Source organism: Arachis ipaensis, chromosome B9 (genome assembly GCF_059453495.1).
Source record: "Arachis ipaensis isolate K30076 ecotype BB chromosome B9, ASM5945349v1, whole genome shotgun sequence".
In the NCBI taxonomy this organism is placed as follows: Eukaryota; Viridiplantae; Streptophyta; class Magnoliopsida; order Fabales; family Fabaceae; genus Arachis; species Arachis ipaensis.
Genome location: NC_142444.1, coordinates 75114100 through 75136554, shown reverse-complemented (window position 1 = coordinate 75136554; position 22455 = coordinate 75114100). Strand labels below are relative to the sequence as shown.

The 22455-nt window shown below is 40.1% G+C and overlaps 1 non-coding gene and 1 pseudogene across 1 annotated transcript; one reads left to right on the top strand and one right to left on the bottom strand.

Annotated features, from left to right (window-relative positions):
* Positions 1-6957: 6957 nt before the first annotated feature.
* Positions 6958-8480, top strand: LOC148545058 (pentatricopeptide repeat-containing protein At3g61360-like; annotated as a pseudogene).
* Positions 8481-9384: 904 nt separating this feature from the next.
* On the bottom strand, positions 9385-9492 carry LOC148545057 (small nucleolar RNA R71). Its single transcript, XR_015901531.1, has one exon. It is a non-coding gene; the product is annotated as a small nucleolar RNA R71 (small nucleolar RNA).
* Between the last annotated feature and the right edge of the window lie 12963 nt (positions 9493-22455).

Here is a 22455-nt window from a genome sequence, read left to right as displayed (position 1 = left end):
ATGCATGCTCATCATATGAATAAGTGGGTAAAGATCATGATAAAACAACACAATTAAACACCTTATAAACCATAAAATAGTGGTTTATCAGCGTACGTACACATGGAAATTCTTGCTTGTGCGCGCGCACGCAGGGCTGTGCGCACGCACACTTCGCTCTGTGTGCTTTTCCATGTTTTCTTCATTTTTTCTCCCTTGTACATGCTTTTTTCCACTTTTGCCCATCCATTCTTGGCTCCAAGGCCTAAAATCACTCACAAACCATATCACGGCATCGAATGACATGAAAGTGGGATTGAATTGCTCTATTAAAGCTCAAAATTGCATGTTTTCTCATTTAGAATCAAATTAGGGACAAAACACAAGAGTATGCTATTTTGGTGCTTAAGTGTGAGTTCATGTGCTATAATCCATCCAAAATTGAGTCAAAGTATATAATCAAATATGGACTCATCAATGGGTGTTTGACCAGAGAGTTGTGCTGGTTTGGGGCTGGAACTGTGCTAGAAGCACAAACGCCATCACGCATACGCGTCCCTTAAGCGTGCGCGTCATTTTCACTTAATGGCCAACCACGCGTGCGCGTGCCTGACGCGCACGCGTCGTATGCAATTTTGGCCCCCAGCCCAGACTGAACAGAGAGTTGTGCAGGCGCGAGGCTGGTCTTGCGCTATTCGTACAATCAGAGGCACGCGCACGCGTGCCAGACGCTTACGCGTCACTATCAAATTTGCGCGACCCACGCGTACGCGTGCTACATGCGCACGTGTCCCATGCGACGCACAATTAAACTAGTACGCCGCCTGATTTCAATACTTCCCTCCCCAAATCCTAATTCTTTTTCAATCCTAATTCTCCCTTCTTTATTTTTTTTCTTCTTTCTTCCTTATTTTTTCTTACTATCTACTACTTTCTTCTTCCCTTTTTCATCTTCTACCTGAGGTTCTTTTCTTCCTCCCATCTACTCTTTCATTTTTTTCTATTATTGCATTTACTTATTTTTCCTTCTTCTCAAATTTTTCTTTTAGCTTAATTATTTATGGTTTCTTTTTTCTTTCTTTTTCATGCATTTTTTTGTTGATTTTGGAGTTTTATTTGGGTATTATTTTATTTTATTGGACCATGTGGATTTAATGAGGAGTAATTTGACAATTGACATTTAAATTTGGCTCTCATTTACATTTGGATTTATTATTTTTATTCCTATTTTAACTTGCACACCAAGTGTTTGTGATAAAGCTCTTATGGCATTTTGAATCCTATTTTCTTTTACTCTTTTACTTTAGTGCCTCTTTTTCACAACACTTGCATTCCACATGTATTGGGATTATCATTCACAATTGTCATAATCTAAGTGCTCTTTGATTTGGTACATTTAATAATTGATGCTTGAGTTATGCTTCTCATGCCTATTACTTGCATGCTTCTACCCTCTTGCATCTAATTATTATGAGTTGCCTTCTTGATCTTAATTGATATCTTACCTACATATTGTAGCTACCATGTATTTAAGCTATTATCTTTTCTTTGGCATTCATTATCACTTGGAATTTCTTCCTTCCGGTTCTTTAGTTATAAATATTTAACAATCTTCCTCTTTCTTTCTTCCTTAGGCATGGGTACCAGGAAAGGCAAAGAGAAGGCCACTGACAAGCCACCGCCAAGGAGAGGAACCAAGAGGCACCGGCTAAGGCACCACCATCTACAAGCGTCAAGCTGCCAACAAAGCGGGTGAAGAGGATCATTAAAATTGATGAAGCAGAGAAAGCCTTTTCCCACACGGGACTCCACATGGTTCACTAACCGTTATTGCGAACAGATATTCCCCATCCTAGCCGAGAGGAACTACAAAAATGAGCATCTACTCATTGTCCCAACACACTTTGTTGATTTTGTGGAGCCCCGAATTGAGAGGAGACAGTGGGAATTTTCGAGGAGGTAGCCGCGAGAGACCAACTTATCATGGGTCGTTGAATTCTACTCCAACTTCTACTGGCCTACTCTGCAGACCATCTATGTCCGTCAGAAGCAAGTCCCTGTCTCCGAGAGTGCCATACAGTGAGCACTGGATCTTCCACCTAGCCCAGAGGAATTGGATGCATATCAAGAAGCCTCTCTTAAGCGCCAGATGTATCAGTTCGACTGGGATAGCATCCTTGGAGTTATATCCCAACCTGGCAGCACCTGGATCTACAGGCAGCATCTATCAAAACCTAAAAGCATCTCAGCCCAGTAACTCACCTTGGAGGTTCGCGTGTGGGCACATATTATGTCCCACTATATCTTTTCGAGCACTCACAAGTCCACCTTCACGGCGGACATGGCTGTTCTCATTTGGTTCATCCTGACAGAGCAACATCTCAACCTGCCCCGACTCATCCGGCAGGTAATGGGACATGTACAAATTGTGGGTAACCTGCCTTTTCCTGCCTTGGTTTCAGCAGCAGGTGTGTCCTATTGGGCAGGAAACACGAAGGTCATGATTCCTAGGGCCGACCAGTATGTCCCAAATGGGAAGTACATCAGGCCACCAGTTCCCTCTGCGAGCCGGCCTGCAGGCCCATCTTTGGATACTCCTCCTTCTTCTACTCCACTATCACCCACACCACAAGCACCACCCACCCATCAGATGTTCCTTTAGATCCTTGAGAGGTTCGACCGGCTAAACCGGCGGATGGAGGAAATGGAGTGCCGTAACAAGCACCGATACAACTATCTGTTGGTAGTCACCCACCTCCAAAACAGAAGGACACCCCGGCCTCCCCTTCATCCAGTAGCACAGGAAGCCATGGCGAACCAGAAAGCGGAGGCGATGCTTCCAGCCTGACCTTGCTCCTTACTGATGGCACGGAGGACCGTGTCAAGACTTAAGTGTGGGGAGGACAGTCCTTGACTTCCAGAGGTAATCTCTCTCTCTTAACACCAACATTTGACTTTTTCTTTTGTTAGGTAGGATAGATTGCATGATAATAGTTTCTTGCATCTATGTTCTGCTTGGTTAAAGTAATGAGTTTCTTTTCAAGACCCTATTTTATAATATTTTACTAATTTAAATTAATAATTTTTGTGTTAAACTTGTTTGAGGATTTTAATTTGGAACATGGTTTATAGCTAAGAACACATAACCTGTGAGGTTTTGAGCTTAATTATATGGTTACATTATTTAACCATAATATTTTATTCTTGTGCGTTTTTGATGAGCGGATAATTTATACGCTTTTTGACATTGTTTTTAGTATGTTTTTAGTAGGATCTAGTTACTTTTAGGGATGTTTTCATTAGTTTTTATGTTAAATTCACATTTCTGGACTTTACTATGAGTTTGTGTGTTTTTCTGTGATTTCAGGTATTTTCTGGCTGAAATTGAGGGACTTGAGCAAAAATCAGATTCAGAGGTTGAAGAAGGACTGCTGATGCTGTTGGATTCTGACCTCCCTGCACTCAAAGTAGATTTTCTGGAGCTACAGAACTCGAAATGGCGCGTTTCCAATTGCGTTGAAGAGTAGACATCCTGGGCTTTCCAGCAATATATAATAGTCTATACTTTGGCCAAGAATAGATGACGTAAACTGGCGTTCAACGCCAGCTTTCTGCCCAAATCTGGCGTCCAGCACCAGAAAAGGATCCAAAACCAGAGTTGAACGCCCAAACTGGCACAAATGCTGGCGTTCAACTCCAAGAAGGACCTCTACACGTGCAACACTCAAGCTCAGCCCAAGCACACACCAAGTGGGCCCCGGAAGTGGATTTATGCATCAATTACTTACTCATGTAAATCCTAGTAGCTAGTTTATTATAAATAGGACCTTTTACTATTGTATTAGACATCTTTTGAACGATCTTTGAATCTTGAGAATCTTTGGACACCTGGTTCTTAGATCAGAGGGGCTGGCCATTCGGCCATGCCTGGACCTTTCACTTATGTATTTTTAACGGTAGAGTTTCTACACTCCATAGATTAAGGTGTGAAGCTCTGCTGTTCCTCAAAGATTAATGCAAAGTACTACTGTTTTCTATTCAATTCATCTTACTCCGCTTCTAAGATATTCATTCGTACTTCAATCTGAATGAGATGAACGTGACAATCATCATCATTCCCTATGAACGCGTGCCTGACAACCACTTTCGTTCTACCTTCGACTGAATGAATATCTATTAGATCTCTTAATCAGAATCTTCGTGGCGTAAGCAAGAATGATGGCGGCATTCAAGAGAATCCGGAAAGTCTAAACCTTGTCTGTGGTATTCCGAGTAGGATTCAATGAATGAATGACTATGACGAGCTCCAAACTCGCGATTGCAGGGCGTTAGTGACAGACGCAAAAGGATAGTAAATCCTATTCCAGCATGATCGAGAACCGACAGATGAATAGCTGTGCCGTGACAGGGTGTGTTGACCATTTTCACTGAGAGGATAAGATGAAGCCATTGACAAGGGTGATGCCTCCAGACGATTAGCCGTGCCGTGACACGGCATTGGATCATTTTCCCGAGAGATGACCGAAAGTAGCCATTGACAGTGGTGATGTATCACATAAAGCCAGCCATGGAAAGGAGTAAGACTGATTGGATGAAGATAGCAGGAAAGCAGAGGTTCAGAGGAACGAAAGCATCTCCATTCGCTTATCTGAAATTCCTACCAATGAATTACATAAGTATTTCTATCCCTATTTTATTATATTAAATTCGAAAACACCATTATCAATTTAGATCCGCCTCACTGAGATTTGCAAGGTGACCATAGCTTGCTTCATACCAACAATCTCCGTGGGATTCGACCCTTACTCACGTAAGGTATTACTTGGACGACCCAGTGCACTTGCTGGTCAGTTACACGGAGTTGTGAACCGTGGTTTTGGCATCATGTTTTTGGCGCCATTTCCAGGGAAAGAAAGAGCAATGAACTTTACATAATTAAAGTGTAATCACGATTTCGCGTACCAAGTTTTTGGCGCCGTTGCCGGGGATTGTTCGAGTTTGGACAACTGACGGTTCTTCTTGTTGCTCAGATTAGGTAATTTTCTTTTTGTTTTCCTTTCAAAAATTTTTCAAAAAAATCTTTCAAAATTTTCTCCTTTGTTTTCGAAAAAGAAAATATAATGTTTTCAAAAATAAATTATTCTATGGCTTCAAAATTTTTAAAGAATGAATTCTAGTGTTTCATGAAGCATGTGAAGCCTGGCTGGCTGTAAAGCCATGTCTAAATTCTTTTGGACTGAGGCTTCCAAACCATTAGCATAGAGGCAAGTTACTTCGATAAGTAATGAGCAGTATATTCTCTTATGTTACATGCTGAAGCTTGGCTGGCCATTAGCCATGTCTAGTGTTTTGGACCGGAGCTTTCATTGAAAGCTTGGCTGGCTAGTGAGCCATGTCTAATTCCTGGACCGAAGCTTTAGACTAACATGGCAAGATTCCTGGAATTCATGTTAAAAATTTTGGAATCCTTATTTTTGTTTTTCATATAATTTTCAAAAAAAAAATCCAAAAAAATTAGAAAATCATAAAAATCAAAAATATTTTTCTGTTTTTTGTTTGAGTCTTGAGTCATATCATAAGTTTGGTGTCACTTGCATATGCATCTTGCATTTTTCGAAAATCTCATGCATTCATGGTGTTCTTCATGATCTTCAAGTTGTTCTTGGTAAGTCTTCTTGTTTGATCTTGATGATTTTTTGTTTTGTGTATTTTCATGTTTATCATATGCATTCTTGAATTCTTAGTGTCTAAGCATTAAAGAATTCTAAGTTTGGTGTCTTGCATGTTTTCTTTGCATTAAAAATTTTTCAAAATTGTGTCTATAATGTTCATCTTGACATTCATAGTGTTCTTGGTGATCATCTTGACATTCATAGCATTCTTGCATGCATCACATGTTTTGATTTAAAAATTTCATGCATTGCATCTTTTTAGTGTTTTTCTCTTGCATCATAAAAATTCAAAAAAAAAAAATCAAAAAAAAATATCTTTCCATTTTTCTCTCATCAAATTCGAAAATTTGAGTTGACTTTTTAAAAATTTTTAAAATCAAGTTGTTTCTTATGAGTCAAATCAAATTTTCAATTTGAAAATCTTATCTTTTTCAAAATCTTTTTCAAAAATCAAATCTTTTTCAAACTTCTTAGTTATTTTCGAAAATTCAAAAAAATATTTTTCAAAAATCGTTTTCTTAATTTTATATCATAATTTTCGAAAATAACAATAACAATTAATGTTTTGATTCAAAAATTTCAAGTTTGTTACTTACTTGTTAAGAAAGATTCAAACTTTAAGTTCTAGAATCATATCTTGTGATTTCTTATGAATCAAGTCATTAATTGAGATTTTAAAAATCAAATCTTTTTCAAAACTAATTTCTAAAATATCTTCTTATCTTAACTTTTTCAAAAAGTTGGTTTCAAAATATCTTATCTAACCTCATAACTTCTTATCTTTTCAAAATTTGTTTCAACTAACTAACTAACTTTTTGTTTGTTTCTTAACTTTTTCAAAACTATCTAACTAACTCCCTCTCTCTAATTTTCGAAAATGTCTTCCCTCTTTTTCAAAAATTTCTTTTTAATTAACTAATTATTCTTATTTTTATTTTTGATTTTAAAAAAATTTTTGAAAAACACTAACATTTTTCAAAAAACCATTTTCGAAAATCACTAACTCTTTTTCAAAAATATTTTCGAAAATTCTCCCTCTCCCATCTTATTCTATTTATTTATTCATCTACTAACATCTCATCTCACATCTCAACCCTCCTCACAGTTGTGTTTCTTCCATTATATTACATTCTTTGTCTCCCCCTCTTCTTCTACTCACACAGGGATCCCTATACTGTGGTATAAAGGATCCATATTATTATGAGAAAAGGACAAATAGGTCCTTGACCTTTTGCCCCGCGGACATTTTCGTCCCTGAGCATTTGAAAATACTTTTAAATCCCCGACCTTCCCAAATCTTGGACGGATGAGTCCCTCCGTCGAATTGCCTCCGCCAGACCCGTCGGAGAAGTCTGACGTGGCTCTCCTGAGGATGACGTGGCACCACTGGTTGACACCTGGACTGCTGAGTGGAAAGGTACATTCAAAAATTGGACAATTAAGTCCCTGAACCCTAAACTACGTCGTTTTGCCTTCATCCCTAATTCTAAACTACGTCGTTTTGCTTCTCTCTCTCTTCTTTCTACATCAAATAACACAATTGTTTCATACTCTCTGCAAACTTCATGTAAATTTAGTTCTCTTCTTTATATGTAACTTTGTTATCAAGAGAGATTTTTGTTTGAAATATGTCATGGCAGGGAACCAAAAACTACACCAACCCCATTTTGATTCTTTCGGATTTTGTTCGGAAAAGAACTTCCTAAACTCTAAACCAAACTAAAATCAATTAAAGTTTATCGTTTGAGATATGTTAATCCTCCTAAACCCAAACCAATAATCATCCATAGGTGGTTCAAATATCAAACACATGGTGGGCGTCTCACCACAACATCATGCTCACAATACTTAGGCTGAACCAAAAAAAATTCGTCACTAGAATTCCACACAACACAACTTGGTATCTATGTTCCACCCTCAAATTTTGCACTCAACCTCAATCTCAATCATCTTTGCAAACAACAGAAATTGACAACCTCATACTCCTCAATAAGACAAGCTCTTACCATGTTCCACATTCAAATTGTGCACTCAACCTAAAACATCTTTGGAGACAAAACCAATTGATGTGGACACCATCACCAGAATCATCAATGACCACCCTTTCCCTGACCAACCCCTTCACACCATACTGCTACATCACCTCCCTCCTTCCACCATCACCACATTAATCCATGGAGCAGGGTTGACATGAAACAAAGGAAAGGCTTAGCAATTGTTCAACGAGATTTCATCTAGAAACTTGGTTGTGGATACTGGTGCCTATAATGCTCTGATTAGTACATTGGTTAGAGTCAAAGATATTGAATCTGCGCTTTCCTTGATGGACGAGATGGTTGATAAACACATTGAGCTTGATGGGGTAATTTTGTTCGGAAAGGAATTTTGTTCCAAAAACAAGAACAGTTGTGACACTAATGAAATATTTCTGCCAAAATTCTCGTGTTGATTTAGGTTTGAGTTTATGAAAATACATGGTTGAGAGAGGGCATTGTCCTCATTCTCATGCTTTGGATATTTTAGTCACTGGATTATGCTCCCGGGATTTATTGCAAGAAGCTTTTGAGTGCTCCAAACAATTGTTAGAAAGAGGAAGACATATGAGCACTGCTTCATTTTCAATGATGGAAAATTTTTTACTTAAGGCTGGTCACAAAGAAAAGTTGAAGAATCTGATCAAATGATTAAAAATTGCAAAGTATCTTACCACCATCAAGAGGACATGCTACTAGGTATGAGCTTGAAGCAGAATTTTCTTCTCTTACTCCCCTGCGGCTTCTTCTCGAGGTTGCTGATGTTACATTGGCAGCCATGGTTGTTGCAGGTTGAGCTCCTCACCACTGGCCTCCATGAAAGAAACGCAATCAATTTAAGGATTAGGGATGAAGGCAAAACGACGTAGTTTAGGGTTCAGGGACTTAATTGTCCAATTTTTGAATGCACCTTTCCACTCAGCAGTCTAGGTGTCAACCAGTGGTGCCACGTCATCCTCAGGAGAGCCACGTCAGACTTCTCCGACGGGTCTGGCGGAGGCAATTCAACGGAGAGACTCATCCGTCCAAGATTTGGGAAGGTCGGGGATTTAAAAGTATTTTCAAATGCTCAGGGACTAAAATGTCCGCAAGGCAAAAGGTCAAGGACCTATTTGTCCTTTTCTCTATTATTATTATTATTTTTTTCTGTGCCCTCTTCTTTGTCATATGAGCAGGAGCAAGGACAAGAATATTCTTGTTGAAGCAGATCCAGAACCTGAAAGGACTCTGAAGAGAAAATTAAGAGAAGCTAAATTACAACAATCCAGAGATAACCTTTCAGAAATTTTTGAACAGGAAGAGGAGATGGCAGCCGAAAATAATAATAATATAAGGAAGATGCTTGGTGACTTTACTGTACCTAATTCCAATTTACATGGAAGAAGCATCTCCATTCCTGCCATTGGAGCAAACAACTTTGAGCTGAAACCTCAATTAGTTTTTCTGATGCAGTAGAACTGCAAGTTTCATGGACTTCCATCTGAATATCCTTTTCAGTTCTTAACTGAATTCTTGCAGATATGTGATACTGTTAAGACTAATGGAGTAGATCCTGAAGTCTACAGGCTCATGCTTTTCCCTTTGCTGTAAGAGACAGAGCTAGATTATGGTTGGATTCTCAACCCAAAGACAGCCTGAACTCTTGGGATAAGCTGGTCACAGCTTTCTTAGCCAAGTACTTTCCTCCTCAAAAGCTGAGCAAGCTTAGAGCTGATGTTCAAACCTTCAGATAGAAAGAAGGTGAATCCCTCTATGAAGCTTGGGAAAGATACAAACAGTTGACCAAAAAGTGTCCTTCTGACATGCTTTCAGAATGGACCATCCTGGATATATTCTATGATGGTTTATCTGAGCTATCAAAGATGTCACTGGACACTTCTGTAGGTGGATCCATTCACCTAAAGAAAACGCCTGCAGAAGCTCAAGAACTCATTGACATGGTTGATAATAACCAGTTCATGTACACTTCTGAAAGGAATCCTGTGAGTAATGGGATGCCTATGAAGAAGGGAGTTCTTGAAGTTGATACTCTGAATGCCATATTGGCTCAGAACAAAATATTGACTCAGCAAGCAATATGATTTCTCAGAGTCTGAATGGAATGCAAGCTGCATCAAACAGCACTCAAGAGGCTTCTCCTGAAGAAGAAGCTTATGATCCTGAGAACCCTGCAATAGCAGAGGTAAATTACATGGGTGAACCTTATGGAAACACCTATAATCCATCATGGAGAAATCATCCAAATTTCTCATGGAAGGATCAAAAGCCTCAACAAGGCTTTAATAATGGTGGAAGAAACAGGTTTAGCAACAGCAAGCCTTTTCCATCATCCACTCAGCAACAGATAGAGAATTCTGGACAAAATGCCTCTAATTTAGAAAACTTAGTCTCTGATCTATCTAAGGCCACTGTGAGTTTCATGAATGAAACCAGGTCTTCCATTAGAAATTTGAAAGCACAAGTGGGCCAGCTGAGTAAAAAGATCACTGAAATCCCTCCCAGTACTCTCCCAAGCAATACAGAAGAGAACCCAAAAGGAGAGTGCAAGGCCATTGACATAAGCACCATGGCCGAACCTACAAGGGGAGTGGAGGACGCAAATCCCAAGGAGGAAGACCTCCTGGGACGTCCAGTGATCAATAAGGAGCTTCCCTCTGAGGAACCAAAGGACTCTGAGGCTCATCTAGAGACCATAGAGATTCCATTGAACCTCCTTATGCCCTTCATGAGCTCTGATGAGTATTCCTCTTCTGAAGAAAATGAGGATGTTACTGAAGAGCAAACTGCCAAGTTTCTTGGTGCAATCATGAAGCTGAATGCCAAATTATTTGGCATTGATGCTTGGGAAGTTGAACCTCCCTTGTTCATCAATGAACTAAGTGATCTGGATCAACTGACATTGCCTCAGAAGAGACAGGATCCTGGAAAGTTCATAATACCTTGTACTATAGGCACCATGATCTTTAAGGCTCTGTGTGACCTTGGTTCAGGGATAAACCTCATGCCCCTCTCTGTAATAGAGAAACTGGGAATCTATGGGGTGCAAGCTGCTAAAATCTCATTAGAGATGGCAGACAATTCAAGAAAACAGGCATATGGACAAGTAGAGGACGTGTTAGTAAAGGTTGAAGGCCTTTACATCCCTGCTGATTTCATAGTCCTGGATACTGGAAAGGAAGAGGATGAATCCATCATCCTAGGAAGACCTTTCCTGGCCACAGCAAGAGCTGTGATTGATGTTGACAGAGGTGAAATAGTCCTCCAATGGAATAAGGACTCCCTTGTGTTTAAAACTCAAGAATCTCCCTCTGCAACCATGGAGAGGAAGCATGAAAAGCTTCTCTCAAAGCAGAGTCAAACAAAGCCCCCACAGTCAAACTCTAAGTTTGGTGTTGGGAGGCCACAACCAAACTCTAAGTTTGGTGTTGAACTCCCATATCCAAACTCTAAGTTTGGTGTTGGAGAGTCTCAACAATGCTCTGAACATCTGTGAGGCTCCATGAGAGCCCACTGTCAAGCTATTGACATTAAAGAAGCGCTTGTTGGGAGGTAACCCAATGTTTATTTATCTAACTCTATTATTCTTGTTTTTCATGTTTGCTTAGGTTCATGATCATGTGGAGTCACAAAATAAATATAAAAATTAAAAACGGAGTCAAAAACAGCAGAAGAAAAATCACACCCTGGAGGAGCATCTGCCTGGCGTTCAACGCCAGAACAGAGCATGGTTCTGGCGCTGAACGCCCAAAATGGGCAACTTCTGGGCGCTGAACGCCAGAACAGGCATGGTTCTGGCGTTCAACGCCAGAAATGGCACACAAATGGGCGTTGAACGCCCAAAATGGCCACCAACCTGGCGCTGAACGCCCAGAGTTGTGTACAAGGGCATTTTACATGCCTAAATTGGTGCAGGGATGTAAATGCCTTGACACCTCAGGATCTGTGGACCCCACAGGATCATCTTAGGATCTGTGGACCCCACAGGATCATCTCAGGATCTGTGGACCCCATAGGATCCCCACCTACCTCATCATCTCTCTTCCCATTCATGATCATCCCTTCTGTTTTTCATTTACCACTCACATCCATACACCCACTACCTTCAAAATTCAACATCTCTCTCCCACCCAAACCCACCCATATGGCCGAAACCTTTCCGCCCCTCCCTTCCCTATATAAAGCCCTCCATTCTTCATCAAATTCACACAACACACCCCTCTACACCCTTCTTGGCCGAAAACACTTCCCACTCTCCCTCTCCTCCATTTCTTCTTCTTCTTCATCTATTCTTTCTTTTATTGCTCAAGGGCGAGCAAAACTCTAAGTTTGGTGTGGTAAAAGCATAAGCTTTTTGTTTTTCCATTACCATTGATGGCACCTAAGACCAGAGAATCCTCTAGAAAGGGGAAAGGGAAGACAAAAGCTTCCACATCCGAGTCATGGGAGATGGAAAGGTTCATCTCCAAAGCCCATCAAGACCACTTCTATGATGTTGTGGCCAAGAAGAAGGTGATCCCTGAGGTCCCTTTCAAACTCAAAAGAAATGAGTATCCGGAGATCTGACATGAAATTCAAAGAAGAGGTTGGGAAGTTCTAACAAATCCCATCCAACAAGTCGGCATCCTAATGGTTCACGAGTTCTATGCCAATGCATGGATCACCAAGAACCATGATCAAAGTAAGAACCCGGATCCAAAGAACTATGTTACAATGGTTCGGGGGAAATACTTAGATTTTAGTCCAGAAAATGTGAGGTTGGCGTTCAACTTGCCAAACATGGAAGAGAACGCACGCCCCTACACAAGGAGAGTCAACTTTGATCAAAGGTTGGACCAAGTCCTTATGGACATATGTGTAGAAGGAGCTCAATGGAAGGTTGACTCCAAAGGCAAGCCGGTTCAACTAAGAAGATTGGACCTCAAGCCTGTAGCTAGAGGATGGTTGGAGTTCATTTAATGCTCAATCATTCCCACAAGCAACTGGTCTGAAGTTACTATAGACTGGGCCATCATGATCCATAGCATCATGATTGGAGAAGAGGTGGAAGTTCATGAGATTATACCTCAAGAACTCTACAAGGTGGCTGACAAGTCCTCTACCATGGCAAGGTTAGCCTTTCCTCACCTCATTTGCCACCTATGCAATTCGGCTGGGATTGACATAGAGGGAGATATCCTCATCAAAGAGGACAAGCCCATCACTAAGAAAAAGATGGAGCAAGAAAGAGAGCCCACTCATGGAGCTCAAGAGGCATATGAAGCTCATCACCATGACATCCCGGAGATGCCTCAAATGCACTTTCCTCCACAAAACTATTGGGAGCAAATCAACACCTCCCTAGGAGAATTGAGTTCCAATATGGGACAACTAAGGGTGGAACATCAAGAGCACTCCATCATGCTTCATGAAATAAGAGAAGATCAAAAAGCAATGAGGGAGGAGCAACAAAGACAAGGAAGAGACATAGAAGAGCTCAAGGACATCATTGGTTCCTCAAGAAGGAAACGCCACCATCACTAAGGTGGATTCATTCCTTGTTCTTATTTCTTCTGTTTTTCGTTTTCTATGTTATGTGCTTATCTATGTTTGTGTCTTCATTACATGATCATTAGTAGTTAGTAACTTTGTCTTAAAGTTATAAATGTCCTATGAATCCATCACCTCTCTTAAATGAAAAATGTTTTAATTCAAAAGAATAAGAAGTACATGAGTTTCGAATTTATCCTTGAACTTAGCTTAATTATATTGATGTGGCGACAATGCTTCTTGTTTTCTGAATGTATGCTTGAACAGTGCATATGTCTTTTGAAGTTGTTGTTTAAGAATGTTAAAAATGTTGGCTCTTGAAAGAATGATGACTAGGAGACATGTTATTTGATAATCTGAAAAATCATAAAAATGATTCTTGAAGCAAGAAAAAGCAGCAAAGAACAAAGCTTGCAGAAAAAAAAAATAGGCAAAAAAAAATATAGAAAGAAAAAAAAGAAAAAGCAAGCAGAAAAAGCCAATAACCCTTAAAACCAAAAGGCAAGGGCAAATAAAAAGGATCCCAAGGCTTTGAGCATCAGTGGATAGGAGGGCCTAAAGGAATAAAATCCTGGTCTAAGCGGCTAAACCAAGCTGTCCCTAACCATGTGCTTGTGGCGTGTAGGTGTCAAGTGAAAACTTGAGACTGAGCGGTTAAAGTTAAGGTCCAAAGCAAAAAAAGAGTGTGCTTAAGAACCCTGGACACCTCTAATTGGGGACTTTAGCAAAGCTGAGTCACAATCTGAAAAGGTTCACCCAATTATGTGTCTGTGGCATTTATGTATCCGGTAGTAATACTGGAAAACAAAGTGCTTAGGGCCACGGCCAAGACTCATGAAATAGCTGTGTTCAAGAATCATCATACTGAACTAGGAGAATCAATAACACTATCTGAACTCTGAGTTCCTATAGATGCCAATCATTCTGAACCTCAATGGATAAAGTGAGATGCCAAAACTATTCAAGAGGCAAAAAGCTATAAGTCCCGCTCATATGATTGGAGCTATGTTTCATTGATAGTTTGGAATTTATAGTATATTCTCCTCTTTTTATCCTATTTGATTTTCAGTTGCTTGGGGACAAGCAACAATTTAAGTTTGGTGTTGTGATGAGCGGATAATTTATACGCTTTTTGACATTGTTTTTAGTATGTTTTTAGTAGGATCTAGTTACTTTTAGGGATGTTTTCATTAGTTTTTATGTTAAATTCACATTTCTGGACTTTACTATGAGTTTGTGTGTTTTTCTTTGATTTCAGGTATTTTCTGGCTGAAATTGAGGGACTTCAGCAAAAATCAGATTCAGAGGTTGAAGAAGGACTGCTGATGCTGTTGGATTCTGACCTCTCTGCACTCAAAGTGGATTTTCTGGAGCTACAAAACTCGAAATGGCTCGCTTTCAATTGCGTTGGAGAGTAGACATCCAGGGCTTTCCATCAATATATAATAGTTCATACTTTGGCCAAGAATAGATGACGTAAACTGGCGTTCAACGCCAGCTTTCTGCCCAAATCTGGCTTCCAGCGCCAGAAAAGGATCCAAAACCAGAGTTGAACGCCCAAACTGGCACAAATGCTGGCATTCAACTCCAAGAAGGACCTCTACACGTGCAACACTCAAGCTCAGCCCAAGCACACACCAAGTGGGCCCCGGAAGTGGATTTATGCATCAATTACTTACTCATGTAAACCCTAGTAGCTAGTTTATTATAAATAGGACCTTTTACTATTGTATTAGACATCTTTTGAACGATGTTTGAATCTTGAGAATCTTTGGACGCCTGGTTCTTAGATCAGAGGGGCTGGCCATTCGGCCATGCCTGGACCTTTCACTTATGTATTTTTAACGGTAGAGTTTCTACACTCCATAGATTAAGGTGTGGAGCTCTGCTGTCCCTCAAAGATTAATGCAAAGTACTACTGTTTTCTATTCAATTCATCTTACTTCGCTTCTAAGATATTCATTCGTACTTCAATCTGAATGAGATGAACGTGACAATCATCATCATTCCCTATGAACGCGTGCCTGACAACCACTTTCGTTCTACCTTCGACTGAATGAATATCTCTTAGATCTCTTAATCAGAATCTTCGTGGCGTAAGCTAGAATGATGGCGGCATTCAAGAGAATCCGGAAAGTCTAAACCTTGTCTGTGGTATTCCGAGTAGGATTCAATGAATGAATGACTGTGACGAGCTCCAAACTCGCGATTGCAAGGCGTTAGTGACAGACGCAAAAGGATAGTAAATCCTATTCCAGCATGATCGAGAACCGACAGATGAATAGCCGTGCCGTGACAGGGTGCGTTGACCATTTTCACTGAGAGGATAAGATGAAGCCATTGACAAGGGTGATGCCTCCAGACGATTAGCCGTGCCGTGACACGGCATTGGATCATTTTCCCGAGAGATGACCGAAAGTAGCCATTGACAGTGGTGATGTATCACATAAAGCCAGCCATGGAAAGGAGTAAGACTGATTGGATGAAGATAGCAGGAAAGCAGAGGTTCAGAGGAACGAAAGCATCTCCATTCGCTTATCTGAAATTCCTACCAATGAATTACATAAGTATTTCTATCCCTATTTTATTATATTAAATTCGAAAACACCATTATCAATTTAGATCCGCCTAACTGAGATTTGCAAGGTGACCATAGCTTGCTTCATACCAACAATCTCCGTGGGATTCGACCCTTACTCACGTAAGGTATTACTTGGACGACCCAGTGCACTTGCTGGTCAGTTACACGGAGTTGTGAACCGTGGTTTTGGCATCATGTTTTTGGCGCCATTTCCAGGGAAAGAAAGAGCAATGAACTTTACATAATTAAAGTGTAATCACGATTCCGCGTACCAGTTTTCTTCTCTATGATTGTAATCTATAGTTTGTTCCATTCTATATGTCCATTGTTTATTATATTTACATGCATACATATGATTGAGGCCATCATTTGTTATTAGCTCACTTATCCTAAATAGCCTACCATTTCAATTATCTTTGTTTGCCACTTTGAGCTTTTAATCCCCATTTGTTCTATATTTTACTACATCACTAGCCTTAAGCGGAAAAATAATTAATTACCCAATTCAATCTTTGGTTAGCTTAGAATTACATAGAGTGTGTGTGTGTTAGGTGAGAGTTTAGGTTAGTCAAAGATTCATATTATAGCTCACTTGGCCATACATATATCCTCACCCTTACCTTAGCCCCATTACAACCTTGAAAAGACCTCATGATGTTTGCATTGGTACAGTAAATATTTGTTGATTGGTTAGATGAAGAACAAAGTTTAGAAAGCATGACTAGAGAAGAGTAGAGTGGATTGACCCTAGACACTTGAGCGATTAGAGTGCATATACACTACCAGTGAGGGTTCAATGCTTGATTCTATGTTCGCTGCTTTCATAAGCTATCTTCTCACAAGTTTACCTATCTTTTATTGTGTGATTTAAATTTGTGAAATCTGATTTATGTTTGTCTTGGAGAACTTATTTACTTTTAATAAAGTAGGCAGAAACATCTTAACATATAGTTGCATTCACATACATAGTGTTCCGAGGGTTACTTGAAACTGAAGGTCGGTCTCGGATGAGATCTGCTATGGTCGCCGGAGCTGTCATGTCTAACTTGTTGAGCCTGGTGGTGCTATTGATCCTTGATCACCAGAGGGTGGTGGTACCTACAAGAGACTCCGATGCTTAAGTTAGCATGGGCTTTAAGCAGGTTTTTAATAGAATCAGAGTATGAGTTATACCTGGGTGCTCAGTGTATTTATAGTAGTGTGGGCTGGCCTTTCTGGATAAGATAAGTTAGTTATCTTATCTTATCTTTAAGTGAAGTCATCTTATCTCTAAGGGGAATCGCCTTTATCTTTCTAGGCTTTTGTTGTCTTTAGATTGGGCTATATCCCTTGTTTGGGCCTACTTGGGCTTCTTTGTGGTGATTTGGCCGAACTCTTTGAAGAAGAGGTCAGGGGACCTGACCTGAAGAGGTCGGTTGCTCTGTCTTCAATCAGCCTAGGTCGGATAGCTCGACCCAGGGTATGAACAGTGCCCCTGCTTGAGCTCGATTTTTTCCCTTAAGGTCATGTCCTTTAGACTTCGATCATTTTGAGAAAATCGAGCTTGAGCATTTCGCCTTAGGTCGTCCTCTAGTATGACTCCTGCTGGGATTTGAATGTGGAACATTTTTCTTTCTTTTTTCTCTTTAATTGCAGCACGCGTTGCGCTTGTTTGGGAATCTGCGAGGGTTTAAAAGCTCATAAATACCCCTTCGTCGTTTCCTTTTTCCCTCTTTGCTCCTTCATTTTTGAAATTTTCAAAGTGTCATTTTATAATTTCTTTCTCTAATTCCTCTTTGTCTTCTTTACTCATCATTTGCAAGGCGTTTTGCTCCTTCTGATATCTTCTGGTCTACACGCCCCCAAGCTTTCCATCTCCTTTGCTCGAGAGCATTTTGTTGGCGCAGATTTGGTCGCTCGCTTCTTCCTGATCCTTCCCTCGCGCTTGCTTCTTCATCCTCTACAGGTTGGCATTTTCTTTCCCTTTTATGTTTTTGATATTCGCCTTCTTGTATGTCTCCATTGTTGCGTGTGATTTTTACTGATTTTGTCTCTGAGAATCCTGACCTCTTTGAAAAAAGATTGTATCTTTCCTTTCGACATATTGTTTTCACGATTTTCTAAAAAAGCTTGCAACCTTGTGGTGATCCCTGCATTCTTTGGCTGTGATGTGTGCCTAGTAGTTTTTTCTTTCTTAGGGTTTTATTCTCGCTGTTCCTGTTTCTTTCATCCTTGCATGTCCTCATCTCTAGGTTCACTACTTTTGTCTGAACTGTTGGAAAAGAAAGATTGTAGCTTTTGATGATTTTTGTTAATGATGATGGGTTTCTTGCTGCTTTGTGTGGAGTGATGTTACTAGAGAAGGATTGTGTTTTCTTGTTGCGAGATGTTTAGGGCATAGACCGTCGATTTCCTACTTTCCTGGTTCTTGCTTTGTTACTGCCTCCAAAGGGTGCCCTGGACTTTAGTATGAATGCTGGGGTTTCCCTTTTACTGCCGTGTCTGAATCTTGATGTTCATATGTTATTTTTCGAATTATTTCCATATTTGCCCGAGTTGTTTGGTAGTAACCCATTTTTTCTTTTTCTTACTGTAGGAATAGTTGACCCATGTCTTCTTGCAAAAACATTATTGAGATGTCTACTAAGATCTCGGATGGCATGTCTGACTGGCTAGACTCCATTATTTTGATGTGTGTTGTGATGACAAGTCATCTTAGCCTAGTTTCACTAGCCTTTTTCTTTTGTTTTCATTTGAATTATGCACTTTCTTGAGCCATAAGCAAGCCAATTGGGTAGATTTTCATGCTTCCTTTGATTTAATCAACCATAGATGAATTAATGCAATTTCATGAGGTTTTATGCTATAATTGTCACATATTATGAAAGAATGAATATCTCATGATTTTGAGCATAGCTTTGATGTGTTTGGTTGATTAATGATAGGTGAAGAAAGCTTGGAGAAAGGTTGAAGCAAGAAGGAATGGCTAGGAGGAAGAGAGGACAAAAAGTTTGAGCAAAAGTTTGCCTCAAACTTTAGCTCAAACTTTTGGATTAATTGAAAACGTACCAGGGAGCAAAAAGCTTGACCAAAAGTTTGCCTCAAACTTTTGGGCAAACTTTTGGGCAAAAAGCTGGAGCAAAAGTTTGCCTCAAACTTTTGTGCAAACTTTTGGGCAAAAAGCTTGAGCAAAAGTTTGCCTCAAACTTTTTGGCAAACTTTTGGCATCACAAATCAACACCCTGGAGAGCAAAAGTTTGCTCCAACGTTAGCCTCAAACTTTTTGGCAAACGTTGGCGCATGAACAACACACCCTGGAGAGCAAAAGTTTGCGCCAACGTTTGCCTCTAACTTTTTGGCAAACGTTGGCGCCATGAGTGTGCAAGGGGAGGCCAACGTTGGAGCAAAAGTTAGACCCCAAACTTTTGCCCCAACGTTGGTATCAGCAAAAGAGGGTGGCTGATGTGAAAAGTTGGAGTAAAAGTTTGCCTCAAACTTTTACTCAAACTTTTACTCAAGCTTTCATGATTCCAAACCCGGTTCAATTCGGTTCTTCTCCAAACTCCAAGAGCAATCAACCAAGGCCTCTATCAACCCAATTCCATCAAGAGAAAAGGCCCAATTGAAGGCTTGAAGACCATTTGAAGAAAGTGTATAAATAGCATAGGATTTAAGTTTTTAGGGAGCTTTTCTTTTCAGTTTGATTAGTGCACTTAGTAGAGAGCTCATTTTACATTCTAGCATTGTTGTTTTAATTCAAGAGAATTGGGGAGGAGAATTGATCTCTCTTCTTCCTTGTTCTTGCCCAGCACTCTTTAATTTCCTTGCTTCGGATCTTGGGTGGAGAATTGAAGAACTTCTATTTCAATCTCACCTTGGGGATCTTGTTTAATTTTCTGCTTAATTGAATTTCAGTTTCTGTTACTTGCTCTCTCATCTACTTTCTCTGCAATTTACATTTCCTTTGCAATTACTCTTGTTGGATCTAGGAAGGCATTGAGATCTAGACATGGTTATCTAGTCTCTTGGGTCCTGAGATCTGAATTCCAATTTTACATCCTCTGTTTAATGCTTTTCATGCACATTTACAATTCTGTTTTTAGATCCGGTTCAATCCAAGTTATCTTCTACTTCTCTGTTCGTTGCAATTTACTTTTCCTTGTTTAAATTCTGCAAATCCAATTCCCAATTCCCTTTACAATTCAAGCCATTTACATTTCTTTCTCTTTAAGATTCTGCAATTTACATTTCTTGCGTTCTAAGTTTCTGCCATTTAATTTCTTGTTCTTTAAGATTCAGCACTTTAAATTTCAGTTCTCTTTACTTCCATGCAATTTACCCACTCCCTTTACTTTCTCTGCAATTTAAATTCTGCAAATCACAAATCTCTCAACCAAACCTTGATTCGCTTGACTAAATCAACCACTAAACTAAAATTGCTCAATCCTTCAATCCCTGTGGGATCGACCTCACTCCCGTGAGTTATTATTACTTGATGCGATCCGGTGCACTTGCCGGTGAGTTTTGTGTCGGATCGTTTTCCGCTACATCATGTGTTACTGTGGCTGATCCTGAGTACTGTGTGCGACTTAGGAGGCACCATATAATTTGTAGTAATAGGGACCAGGATAAAAATTATGAGTTGTTGTCACCTGACCCTGAGGAAAGGGTTAGTTTTCCTCTTTTGACTCAAGGGGAGTGTCCTTTTTTCTATGCTTATGACTACTTTTTCAGTCAATTAATCATTACCATTCCTTTTACCCCTTTTGAGACCGAGCTGTTGTGGTCCTGCGATGTAGCTCCTTCTCAGCTCCATCCGAACTCACGGGGTTTCATAAAAATCTTCTAATTGTTATGTCAGGAATTGGATATCCGACCTACCCAAACTTTCTTCCTTTACCTTTTTGTGTTGACGAAGCCTAGGGTAGCTAAGAAGAAAGCTTCCTAGATTTCTTTCCAAGCTACCCAAAGGAAGAAAGTGTTCTCCATGTATGACGAATCCTTTATGGATTTTAAGAATTACTATTTCAAGGTTCGAGTTGTTGAGGGAGCTCGGCCCTTATTTTTGGATGAAAATAATGAACCTGCCTTCCTTTTGTGCTGGCAAAAGAATGTGGTAGTGGCTAGGTATTCTTGGGAAAGTCTGAATGAGGTCGAGCAGGCCTTTGTGCATGTATTGGAGGAAAATTGGGGAGAGCCCCCCATTTCGACACGAAGAAGTTTCTAGGAGATCCTTCCCTTCTTCGGGCCGAATTGGGTAGTTGCCGACTTCTTTTTTTAGCTTTTCTTTATTTGTTTGTTTGTTTTCCATCTATCCCTTTCTTACTTGCGACTTGATTTTGCCGTTTTCCTTTTTCAGAAATGGTGAAGTCTACAGATTCCATGAAGACCTATCGTCGGGCTAAGAAGGCGACTGCTGCTCAAAACATCTCGGCGAAAGCTTCTGGAGAAGGATCTACTCATATTCCTCTGAAGAAGCCGACCTTGGACACTTCTAGACTGAGGAAGATCATCCTGACTCCTCAGGTTCGTGTGGTTCCTTCTGCTCCTCTCCAGTCAACCTGTTGTGTTGCCTCCTCTCCTACTGCTGGTCCTCCTCCTAAAACACAGAAGACTATGGATCCTTATGACTTGGATGCTCCTGATTTTGATGCTGTGAGGTTTGTTGATAACCAAATTGCTCCTTATAGTGGACTTCCAATGGATGATGTGTCCATCCTTCATCACTTGAATTTCATCACCAGTAACAGTATTCGGATGGCCCATATGGGTGCAGCCTTATTCCGTACTGTTCAGAGTTCCCTAGTCCATACGACTAAGGCTTTTCTGGAGGATGCTAAATTGGATTTCGATAGAATAAAGGGGGTGAAGGATGAGCTTGATGCCAAGGTAATTAAGCTAGACTTGGACTTGGAGATGGAAAATTCTCGAGCTACCAGGGCTGAGGCGGCTGCAAATTTGGCGGAGGAGATGACGAAGAAACACAAGAAAAGTTATACCCATACTTATGCCGAGCTGTTGGAGTTGAAGGAGAGACTTGCTTCTACCCATGCGGATTACGCCGATCTCCAAGGTCATCTGGTCGATACTGTGACGGGTGCTTATGACAATTTAAAGGCACAGGTCCAAGTTCTTGCTCCTGAACTCGACCTGACTCTCTTCAGCTTGGACAATTTGGTAGAGGATGGCAAGATAGTGCCTGCTCTGGATGATGAAGATGACGGGCTTGATAGCGAAGAATTGTCGTGTCGGTTTAGAATTTCTCTTATAGAAATAAGAACTTTGTTGTAAGCATAGCTCCAAACCAACAAACAATTCTCACATAAAAATTTGAGTTGTCACAAGTACAAACCCCAATAAGAATTAACCTAAGTATTTAAACTCCGGGTTATCTCACAAGGAATTGCAATGAAGTGAATGATTATTGGCTATGAAGATGCAAGGGGGTTTGATTTATAAAAGGGCAAGAAATTAAATGGGCAAGAATTTAAATGGAAAGAAAAATAAATCAAGTAAGCAATTTAAAGAAAGCAATTATTAAAGAGAGATATTCATGGCAAGGATCAAGAACATAGGCTCTCTATCCTAGTTATACAATGATTAATTCATCCAATTTAGTCAGCTCCAGCAAATGGAAGAAGGTATCATGTTATCTTCACATAGGGAGAACGTCAAATAAGACTAA